Here is a 12,638-nt window from a genome sequence, read left to right as displayed (position 1 = left end):
TCTTTGCTACTTTAGTCATTTTAATTCACGGCTATAATTCACATTAGTGATGCCATCAATACTCAGCCCAATAAAAAGATTTGTCAAATAGCTGTGTTGTGTAGAAGTGCATGGGTCAGGAAGGAAAGGGACAAAAGAAAATCAGAGAAACATCGAGGAGAGAGGGAGTCTGCAAAGGAAAAGAGAGGACCAAAAGCTCCTATGGAAGTACAGGAAAACAATCAACAGTGGGCAGGATTTCAAGAGGGCAAAGACAGCTCAGCAATACAGGAAGAACTCGTTTCCACTCATGTGAAAGGGAGTACGTCATGTCAGTTAAGTACCACAAAATAGCAAGAAGTGAAGTAGAAAGGGGGTCTTAAAATGTGAGAAAGCTATGGACTGAACTGAATGAATAAGCATCAGCATCTAGAAATAAAAGCTACAGAAACAGAAAAATAAGGTCATTAATAGAGAAGAAAGGGAGAACATGTAAGAGGTGGCTGCATGAATCACTTTAAAATCTTCATTCCAAACTTACTTTCCACTACAGAATAATATGAAACCAGTCATGAAGCCAAGTTCAATTTAACTTGCAAAGATAGAACTTTCACTTGTTCTGAACTGAAAGCAAGAGCTGATTCCTCTCTTAATATTTTTGTCAAAGTTACCTTAATAAAAACCTTCTATGATAACTGCTTTTGAGCTTGTCAGTTTGCAAAAGTTATGTTTGGAATGTTCACTGGATATTCAGCTCATCATTCTCTCCACGATCACTGATTTACCTTACAAACTCAATTCATCAATTAACTTCCAAAGTAAAAACTGAAGTTACATGTCAATGTTCACCCACCAGACAAGTGTGGGTTTTTTTTCCATGGCAAAACAGGGTAAAAGTGCTTTTTAACTCATAAAAACCAGATTTTTCAGTTGTCAGAGTATTTGCATTGCTTGTACTTTGCCTAAACAATTAAAACCCACTCATTTTGGAAATACTTATAAAATTTGAAAACATATTTCAACATTTCAGAAGAGCTAGAGTTCCCCAAAACTACATTTTATACCCTGCATCAGCAGTTTTATTGCAGATATTATGTATGAGTGCTTGCTGACATGCCATCAGGCATCTCTTCCTGTTGACGATTCTGACCTTTATTAATTCAAGTCAGTGCAATCTTCACCACTGATCTGTCAAAACTGACACCTTGTCACACTAAGATTTTGCAGGGAGCATTCTGAAATAGTTCACAGGGCATTACATTGAATCTACCTGATACCCAGAGAGGAAATTCACAGCCTTTAGCTTTTTCTTTTCTATTTCTGTAGTATGACGGTCATACAAAGTAGCTCCACACTCCAAAAGATGAAGACTAATCATCATAAGTGAACAGCTATGTTATTATCGTTTCCTTTTATAAAATACTTTTCAACAGCAGGTTTTGTTTTCCTGCTCAAATTTTATTCCTAATGGCAGTAATAACAAGCAGAACAATGTTTCGTAACATCTCGAAGTTGAAACAGGCAGAGTTTAAGGCCGGTATTCATGGGTTTAGCATATTAATATGCTTCACAGAAAACAAACAACAGAAAAACTGAATTACTTACACAGGTGAGTACATCTGCTATTAGCATCATCAGTTGGAAAAAAATCATAGAATCATAGAATGGTTTGCATTGGAATGGACCTGAAGATCATTCAGTTCCAACCCCCTGCCATGGGCAGGGATACGCCACACTAGACCATGTAGCCCAAGGGTCTATCCAGCCTGGCCATGAACACTGAATAGATAGAGCATCTCACACACAATTTAATTTGTGGATAATTCTTCAATATTTTGGCTTAGTGACTTAATCAAGACCCAACTACAAAAAGGATGTCTCCTGAGTCAAAGATAACACTAAAGTACTTGCACTTATGATGTGCTCCACACAGAATCAGGGTTGATTTCTATCAGTGATAAAATGGCAAGTAAAATCATAAGCCTCAACTCTTTTGAGCTAGACATAAAATCACATACAGTTCTATCAACTGCAACTCATAGATCAGGAAGTCTGAATTTAAACACACATATTTAAACATCTTTTGTAGTTTCTGGGAAGGAACCTTTTCCTTGATAACACTTTGTTTCTGAACAAAGAAATTGCCTAGAAAACTGATCAAAGAAACTATCTGTTGGGCAAGAAGATGAAACTGCCTATCTTCTTTTCTGACATATTATTAAAAAATACCAGTGTACCACATGCTTCATTATTCTACTAAAGAATCTAACTACTCAACCAGAGATTGTCGTTGGGCTTTCCCCTCCCGTTTTAGAACTGAAAGAGGTGTTGGAGGGTCTTTACTACCTGTCTTTTTGTTAAGTGTGGCTAGCTTTGATGCAAGTATCTCTGAAATGAGGCAGATGGTGTATCCTTTGAAGTATCAGATTCACAGCAGACACAAAAAAAGAGAAACAACTCTAGTGCAGTTACTTTAGTATGCAGTGCCCTTTTAATCTCCTAGGGATGACCACAGATAATCAGAAGATGAAATCATGATTCCTCTTGTCACAGCTTTGCAAAATAAAAGAGAAACAGAGAACTACAAGGAATTAGTTCAGGCTTCTCAATATGCAATATGGAAGCAAAGCTTAGCTGTAATTATCCCACATCTCACAGTGACTAGAGTATGAATGAAATAATGATTTTCAGATCTTCAGGAACTATGCAATTTCCTGCATTTCAGTCTAAAGAAAGATGTAGTGATGGAAGCTCTCCAAAGGATGAATCTGAAGTCACCCGTCTCTGTGGTATATCAGGAAAACAGTGGAGCAGCAATATCACATATTTAACAGGTGAGTATAGCCAGATCCAAAAGAAATTACAGGAATTCCACTATTTCATCATTATAAAGAAACAATCAATTACTCATTAAAAGTACTGCTGAGTGCACACTGATAACTTCTTGCTCTTACATTATCTATCTGTAGGAATACAACAGAAAGGAAATTCTCCTCTTTTATGGGAAGGAGCACAACTATTTGAAGACTGTGAAACCAACTGAATTCTCACTGATGTGCTCAAAGAGGGTCTAGACTTTACCCAGGTTTTCATTACTTAATACACTTTATTAAAGTTTGTTCAGAGCACTGGTAGTCCTCACTTCCCCCCAGAGTGATACCTATGTTTAAATTTGAGCCAACTGCTTTTCAATCAGTAAGTTGTTTGTTCCAGGAACAAGGCTACTTGAGCAATCCATAAGTCCACATCGGTGAGAACAGACCAATCCTCCAACTAGTGCTATTTAATCTGTTTCTTCCAGAACGTTTAAGGTAATAGTCTCTCATGACTGATGTTACTGAACACTGCAGTATGTCAACAAAAAGTATTATTGCGGAGTTTTTCTGTTGCAGTCACTAGGGGAACAGCTCAACAAATATGATTCATCATCTACTGCACTTGAGGTTTACTGAGAAGTAAGAAATCTCAGCATAGACTGCTACAACTTTACAACTATAGCGAAACTTTTTACCCTACTAAATCTCTTGCTAAAATATCTCTCTTCAACTAGATGAGAAGAAACTAGCTTCTATGGCTTCTAACACCACAGTGATGCTGTCCTTTGTAGAAGCTGCTTCTTCCTAGGAAGCGCAAAGAGGTTCCAAAACAAGGAAAACAGCATTGGGAAGGAAGAGTATTGACAATCAGATAAGCTTAAGTTACACTGGTTTATAACCCAGTTGTTAGTCACAGTGAGGTCAAAAGAAAAGGTGACTTAATACTGAACTTTCTGAAAGTACCGTTTGAGAAGATAAGCTAGGTAAAGAACTAGATGTTTCTTAAAAGTGCCCTTTCTTTTACGAAAGGCAGGTTCTGTTGCCCAATGTGAGTTTACAACATATGGACCATTTCACAAAGGGAAATGGGGAGAGCCCCATTTCTTTGGTGGAAAAAATCTTAAAAAAATGCAGGTTACATGTATTTTGGAAGTAAAATTACTCCGAGTTTAGGAGAGGCCCTTGATTAAGGGTCTCCTGCTCCCCTTCCCCTGCAGCCTTTAATTGCAGTTTGTAATTACTAAAGAAACCAAACATACATTTGCTGTCATTATCCATGCGCTGAGCAGCTCTTCATAAATTCAATTTGATCTTTAGAAGGCCTGAATCTCCATGCCAAATGAAAACTATTCTGTATTTAATTCACAGAATATTTTGGGATCTTCCTGAGAAAAGACAGCAGAGTTCATTAACATTGTTATTTTTGATCAACAGCTGAATTTTTGTCAAAGTAAATGGGAAACTATAATAGCTACACATCTGGAGTAACAAGTCTGTGGTATGCTGGGCTACTCATATCCCAGTCCAAAAAGGTTAAAGTGATACTACTATAGTAAGAATACCTGTACTGTAGAACACTTAGAGGGAAAAGAAGAACACTTCTGCTTCAAATAAACTGATCCTGCAGCTGACAAGCAAACTCTTGCTGCTTTTATTTGAAATGCCAGAGGAGTTACAAAAGCAGGAAAGTACATATGCACAAGCCAAACAAATGGATGGATTGTACCATATAATGAAAGAACATACATTGCCCCTGAAAGAATATTATTCACACACTGTCATAGCAGTTCAGATTTCTGAAATATTTTGCTATGATTCTACATTAACTGCCACATTCTGGAAAAAGATGTATTTCACTGTCCTAAAATAAGCCTCCAATTATGCACCATTTACGAGGGTTTTTTCAGAGGAATAACTGCCTCAGTGTTTTGAGGAAATCTGAAGGAGCAAGTTTGTTACCTCCTGAATGAAGTTTGCTGCAGATGGTGATGATACAGAGATGCTGGAATTACTGTAATTTGAAGGAAGATTCCAAAGAATGCTGTATTTTCCTAACATTGATTCCACAGAAGTCAAAGATAAACTTTGCTTTAAATGAAAGCCAAGTATGAAAAAAAAAAAAAAGAAAAAATTGAAAATAAAGTCTATGGAATATTCAGCTTACAAGTCTTACCAACTTATTTACCAAGCCAAGTTTGTCCTGCCCAAAATATTTTCAAGGTTTCTTTCTAGTCATCTTAAACAATTTAATTAATGGTTCTTTCATTGCTTTCCTTGAGAAAATATGTGTAAAGCCACACTGTCATTGTTATCTTCCTTGTGCAATAGAGACTAAATTAAGAGGTGTATGATAAAGATGGTAATGATGATGTGAAATAATACTTTGTCATCATTTTCTCTTCCTGCACTCAGTGTAACTGAGGCATACATCATTATTTTAAAATCAGCATTTTCTACTTCAGTTAACCTTTTCTTTCAAAAGACAAAAAAAACAAACCAAAAACCCAACAAAACACATAAAGGATAAAGGTCTGCCTGGCAAGCTTCCCAGTAACAGAGAATAATTTGGGTAGTGAAAACCAATTCAACTTTCTGACATTCTTTAAGATAATCAGAACCCCAGTGTTAACCTAGCACTACCAAGTCCATCCAACTGTTTGGCTCGTGCATGTGTACTCTCCTGCCTTTGTAACTCCTCTGGCACTTCAAATTTCAAAAAACCCATGAGAAACTAGTAGCTTTATTTTGTTCATGGTCAATTTGCCACAGCACTTCCTCATCCCCCTCCCACCCCCCAAACTGTCTACCATCTCAACTCTTTGCTCAACAGGGAAGTATAAGCATCATTATGTAGCAGCTCAGCTGCCTCACTGAAACAGGCAAAGATGGAAATTCCTGCAGACAAGCTCGCATATGGACCCTGCCCATGGCACATAGCTTTTGTAAATAAATTGAGCTCAGTTTACTACGCAGCCACCAAAGTGTACTGTATAAATATCATGGACAAACACGTTGCAAAAGTTGTTTGAGTTTTTTCTGTCAGACAGACTCTCTGAACTGATACTGAGCTGATGAAATTTCACTGAAGAGAAATAGGTGTCAGCTGGATGGAGGACAGGGCTGATACTAAAGGATTGAGACAACTAGAGAAGGTGCCCCACTGGACCACTTCTTTGTGAACAGAGAAGGACTTGTGGGTGTTGTGGTGGTTGGAGGCCACACTGGCATAGAGACCGTGAAATGATAGAGTTTTTGATTCTTGGAGAATTTAAGAAGGGGGGAAAATCATCAGAACAGCCACCTTGGATTTCTGGAGGGCAGCATTTGGCCTGTTTAGGAGCCTGGCTGGCAGAATCCCTTGGGAGGCAGTCCTGAAAGGCAAAGCAGTCCAGGAAGGCTGGATATTGTTCAACACAGAACTCTTCAAGGCACAGCTGCAGGCTGCACACAAGTGCTGCTAAATGAGCTAGTGTGGAAGCAGACCAGCCTGGCGGAACAGAGCTTGGGCTTTAGGAGAAGTGGCAGACCGCTCAGCAGGATTGCGAAGATGTCCTGAGGTTATGCAGGGACAAAATCAGAATGCCAGAAGCCTAAATAGAATTTAATCTGACTGCTGCCATACAAGAGAGCAAAAAATGTTTCTATAACTACATTAGAAAACAAAAAGAGGGCTAAGAAGAATCTCCATCCTTTATTGGAAGGGCGAGAAACAAAGTGACAAAGGCTGGGGTACTTAATGCACTGGTGAGGCTGCGCCTCAAATCCAGTTTTCAGTTCTGGATCCCTCACTACAAGAGAGACATTGAGGGGCTGGAACAGGGCCAGAGAAGAGCAATGGAGCTGGTGCATGGCCTGGAGCACAAGTGTGATGGGGAACTGCTGAGAGACCTGGGGGTTTCAGTCTGGAGAAGAGGAGGCTCAGGGGGGACCTGATTGCTCCCTACAACCGCCTGACAGGAGGATGGAGCCAGGAGGGGCTGGGCTCTGCTCCCAAGGAACAAGGGATGGGACAAGAGGAAACAGACTCAAGCTGCACCAGGGCAGGTTTAGATAGAGAAACTTCTTCATGAAAAGGGTTGTCAAGCACTGGAACAGGCTGCCCAGAGGACTGGTGGAGTTACCATCACAGCAGGTATTTAAAAGACAGGTAGATGTAGCATTTAGGGACATAGTTTAGTGGTGGGTGACACAGTTTAGTGATGGACTTGACAGTGCTGGTTTAACAGTTGGACTGAATGGTCTTAAATTTCTTTTCCAACCTAGGCGGTTCCATGATTCTGTGACTGCAAGAAGCCAATCCAAGCAGAAGGTGTGCACAGTGCACACCAGACTGCTTTTCAGAAAGACAAAAAGTAGGGTTGCCCTAAAGATCAGTCACCTCAGATGCTGCAATAACAAGGAAAGACACATGAGGAAAAATCTCTTTTGGTGACAGCAGGTTCCCATGAGCTGAAAGTGGTGCCTGCTGGCAAAAAAATGTCAGCTTGGGATCCCAGCAGGAAATATTCAAGAGCTTGCAGTGGCTAAAAGCTTCTGGTTTTGTAAACAAAAGCTATTTTGCTATCCAAATAGGGTTTTGCAAGTGTTTGCAGCTCTAATATAAAGAAATACTTTAAAAAGAATAAACAGCGGGTAGATGTAAATAACAAAAACTCATCTTTTTTGCCACTTAAATAATTAAACCGTATCTTATTGACTAATGGAGTTATTTAAAGACATCACAGTAACATTCCAGCCAGCATAAGCAACTGTTTTTGCCTGAAGTGACATGTTCACAGCAGTAGATTCTATTATTTCTTTATAAAATTTGTTCTGTCATTTCTGCAAGAGTTATTTTTAGCTGACAGATAACATGGAAAAAAAAAAAAACAACGTACACGCAAAGCTTCAAATTAAATTAATAGTGACTCATCAATGTGAAACTACTCTTAGAACAAGAAAAGTCAACGAAATATGGGTTAGCTTATGCTGCCTTTCCTTAGCAATTAAAAATACTGGACCAAGTATTTTCAAGTTATATGCAAAACTCCCAAAAGTGCCACGGTGTGTGTGGATTACATGTGTGAGAATGGAATTGTCTGGTAGGTAGGAAAACCATTTCCTAAGAAGTGTCACAGTACATTTGCATATCATCCAAAAATATAAGATTCCAGTTTACTTATCAAAATAATCTGATAAGAAATCTATTTTTCACTGTGCACCTGAATTAGAAAAGTGGCCACTGTGTCTGCTAGTATTGGTAGACAGAGCAGACAGATACTTCGCAGAGAGAGAACAGAAAAGTAGAAAACGTTAGACTAGTTTTCTGTCCATATAACTAATTTCTTGACTACACTATTTCTTATCATCACCCTATCATTATTTTATTACATTATCTTCCTGAAAAAAAGGTAGAATGAATGGTCCTCTGTTCAAGCTTTCATTAGCAACATTACAAAACATGAAAAAGCTAATTAGGGAAAGGATGACATTCAACTTTCTACTTATCAGTCTTCTTTTTTTAGGTGTTAGGCCATTTATCTTTGTATTTTCTATGAATCCCAAGATTTTGCAAGACCTCCAGGAACATAGAAGGCCACCTTTCTCAAAATGAGTATGTTACTATAGAAGATATACCAGCACTTTGATACAGCCTGGAAAAACATTTTTCATCAGTTCAATCTCAATGCAACAATCTGGACATCTCCGTGGTGAATAATCAAGATCTCTTCAGTTCCACAGTATGATTCCTGCTTACAGAACCAAAGAACAGCATTGAAGAAACTGGGGACATCCTTGTACTGTTTCTACACCCTTAAAAAAGAAAAAAGAAAGAAAAGAAATTGCACAGATTTCATACTGATAAACTTTTTTCTGTACATTTTTCTGTACATTCTGCAAGCTGACTGCATTTATGAGGGACTACTGGTGAAATTCACCATGCGCCATGGCTTCTTCAGGATTCAATTTGATTACTACTGGAAAAGGGAGACTTCACGATTTTATTTTCTCTAGTATAATTTATGCTTTCCCAGTGCACTAGGAAAATAAGGAAGAATGATCTGAGAGAAACTGAAGGCATTTACATCTCCCTTAAAGATTTCAGGGGAAGACTGAAGTAACGGACAAATTGCTTTGGAATCCCAAGAGTCCAAGATGGGTTTAACTCTCCACAAATACACACAACAGAGTGTTTGTTAACCTGTTAAGTGTAATGGATTGTAGAAAATAAAGTAACATTATTTTGGATCTACATAGAAACAAAAGTTGAGGAAGCACTTACATTTTTCTTCTCAATGGCTCTGCTCATTTCTAGAATACCAGGAATTTGAGATTCCTACTTTGTAATAGGCTACGACCTACCAAAATACAGATTACAGAGATTATAAAGACCTACAATACTATTAGTGGGGTAAATGAATGTTCCCTACTTATATAGGCTACCTCCTTCCTACGGCAATTTTTTATCTATCTAGATAGGATGACACCCACACTAATTCTCATGATCTGAAGCATTCACAGTTAACATTACAAATCTGCAACACAGACTCTTCTGATGAGATATAAGTGAGATCTCCCATATTATAGAGAAGTATTACAAAGATTTATTATTAATATTAGGAATTTTCAACTGAATGAGAGTCGGTTGGATTTGCATAGAAATGTACAAAGCTTGTTGTGACACACGCATACCAACCCCCCCCTCCCCCACTGCTGGGAACTGCAAAAAATTTAAATGCGTATTTTGGGTTCATTATTTTATAAAATATGAATTGTTTTTCAAGCTGACCTAAGAAATTCTAATATGTTTCTCCCTTCTGTCACAAAGGGCCAAGTATGAAGCTCTATAGGAGCTTTAAGATCAAATACACAAATACTTTTAAGATGGGCCTGGAAATTCAGTTTTTATAAGTCTTCTCTTGTTTCAGATTTCTGCCATACAGGAATATTTTGCTTTTTATGCTGAGTTTGTTTGTTTAAAGGTACATAAAATTAGTTTTTGCAGTTTTTCTCTTTGCATGAATCTCAAATTTTTCTTTTATCAAAATGTATTTTTAAGCTACATGGTGTGGTCAGCATGCAGGAGGGAAAGGATGGGATCCAGAGGGACCTTGACAAGCTTGAGAGGTGGCATGAAGTTCAACAAAGCTAAGCGCGTGTTCCTACACCCGGGTCAGGGCAAGCCCAGGCACAGCTACAGGTTGCATGGAGAAGTGATTCAGAGCAGTCTAAGGAGAAGGACTTGGGGGTGTTGGCTGATGAGAAACTGAACATGAGCCTGCTTCAGTGTGTGCTTGAGCCCAGAAACCCCCTGTGTGCTGGGCTGCACCAAAAAGAGTGTGACCAGCAGGTCGAGGGAGGTGATGGTGCTCCTCTACTCTGCTCTCATGAGACCTCACTTGCAACACTGTGTGCAGTTCTGGTGTTTCCAATATAGGAAGGACATGGAGCTGTTGGAGCAAGTCCAGAGGAGGGCCACAAGGATGAGCAGGGTCTGGAGCACCTCTCGTATGAAGACAGGCTGAGAAAGTTGGGGCTGTTCAGCCTGGAGAAGAGAAGCTGTGTGGAGACCTCAGAGCAGCCTTCTGAAGTGTCCTAAAAGGATGCTGGGGAGGGACTCTTCATGAGGGACTGTAATGACAGGACAAGGGGTGATAGGTCCAAACTAAGACAGGGGAAGTTCAGCTTAGATATAAGGAAGAAGTTCTTCCTTGTGAGGGTGGTGAGTAACTGGCACAGGTTTCCCAAAGTGTTAAATGCTCCATCCCTGGCAGTGTTCAAGGCCAGGTTGAACAGAGACTTTGGCAACATAGTCTAATGTGAGGTGTCCCTGCCCATGGCAGCGGGGTTGGAACTGGATGTTCTTGAGGTCCTTTCCAACCCAAATCATTCTGTGATTCTATGATTTAAAAAGGAAAAAAAAAACCAACCAAACAAAACCAGACAAAAAACCAGAACATAAACAAACAAAACAAAACAAACCAAAAAACCCAAAACAAGCAAACAAAACAAATCCCAAACCAAACCAAATAAAAAACACCAAAACCCACAAAACTAAAGGAACCTTAACCTACAACAAAAACCCCAAACCTCCCAAACATACAATCCCCCCAGACAAACAGAAACTAAAATATCCGAATTACAAAACTATCAAAGCAGGAGTCTGCTAAGAGTCACTCATCAGTACAGCTCAGAACTAATTTAAAAAGCAAACCGACTCATAGAAATGAAGTGACTGAAAGAAATTTATATTCTTGTCTTGGTTTAAACAAAGTCAGCCATAAATCACGCAGTCTCTCTCTCACTCCCCCTCTTCTTGCTTTCCCCCTACTCCCAAAGAGAAGGAGAGAAGAATCAAAAAGAATGCAACTCGCATGGGTTGAGAAAAGAGCAATTTAGTAACTAAGGTATAACACACATCACTAGTGCTACCACCAATAATAATGATAAGGGAAATAACAAGGGAAGAGAATACAACACCTTAACACCAGTCAACCGATAACTCACCCCACCTCAACCAACCAAGCACCGACCGATACCTCGTCCAACCCTGCAGTGCTCTAGCCCTTCCAGGTAACATCCTGGGCATGACATGCTGTGGTATGGAATACCTCTTTGGCTAGCTTGGGTCAGGCGTCCTGTCTCTGCTTCCTCCCAGCTTCCCCTCCTCCTTGGCAGAGCATGAGCCTTAGAAAGGCCTTGGTCAGACTAAAACATTTGTGTTATCAGCTCTGTTCCCAGGCCAAAAGTCAAAACACAGCGCTGCATCAGCTACAAAGAAGGAGAAAAATGACTGCTACTGCTGAACCCAGGACAGTATCCACCCCTTACTCCATACCATTCACGTCATGCTCAGATCCCACATTTTCAATATACCATCACTCTTACCTCAGTGCACTCTTATCTTAGTGCATGGACCAGTCCCTATAAAGCTGCTGAGTCCATCTGGTCCATGATGTCAGGTTCCATCTCTTGTAACAGTCTTTCAGAGCAGGAGAGGCTGTGTGCAGTGTTCACACTCATGAATAACTTGAGCAATGGTGACCATTGCTAACTCCACCCCTCGACCATGAGTCCATCTCTATGTTGCATCTCTGCTCTGATCACCTGAAGTGCCATGGGCCCACCAGGCTCAAAATAATTCACTGTCCCCTTCAGCAGTTTCTGCAGCTTGTTGCTGGGGACTCCATACAGCTGCCTTCCATCTCCAACACTTACAAAGCACTGAAGGGGCCCAGTGGACTAGATACTTGCCCATACTGTCCCACACATCCTGCCACTCATGACTGTCCAGCCTTGGGGAAAATCTCCTGCTCCTCCTATATCGTCGTCTAACCCTAGACAAGACCCAAACCTGACTCTGCTTAACTTCTGAGATCAGACAAAATGGCCGTGGGTAGAGCACACTCTGTGTGTGTGCCAACATGCTGATCCCCATCACAATCAGCAGGCAGGTCCCAAGGGTACCCAAAGGCCATTCGAACCCTTCAGAACTCTCCAATGACGCTGCTGTACTTGTCCCTGGGGCTGGTGCAGCTGCTGTGCTTGCCGCCTCTCCCACCACCAGCTTCTCATTTCCTGAGTGCAGATCTTCCTCCTCTGCCTTGCTGGAAAGTGCTGCATGGTCTCCTGCATCCTCCTGGGGCTCGGGCTTGTGGAGCTCAGCAAGTGACTACCGCATGATGCTCTTGGCCGCTGCGGGGCTGGGCTCGGCCGCGAGGTCAGGTGTCCTGTCTCTGCTTTCTCCCAGCTTTCCCTCCTCCCTGGCAGAGAATGAGGCTCAGAAAGGCCTTGGTCAGACTAAAACATTTGTGTTATCAGCTCTGTTCCCAGGCCGAAAGTCAAAACACAGTGCTGCACCAG

This window comes from Lathamus discolor, chromosome 10, assembly GCF_037157495.1.
Source record: "Lathamus discolor isolate bLatDis1 chromosome 10, bLatDis1.hap1, whole genome shotgun sequence".
NCBI lineage: Eukaryota > Metazoa > Chordata > Aves > Psittaciformes > Psittacidae > Lathamus > Lathamus discolor.
This window is presented reverse-complemented; position numbering follows the sequence as displayed.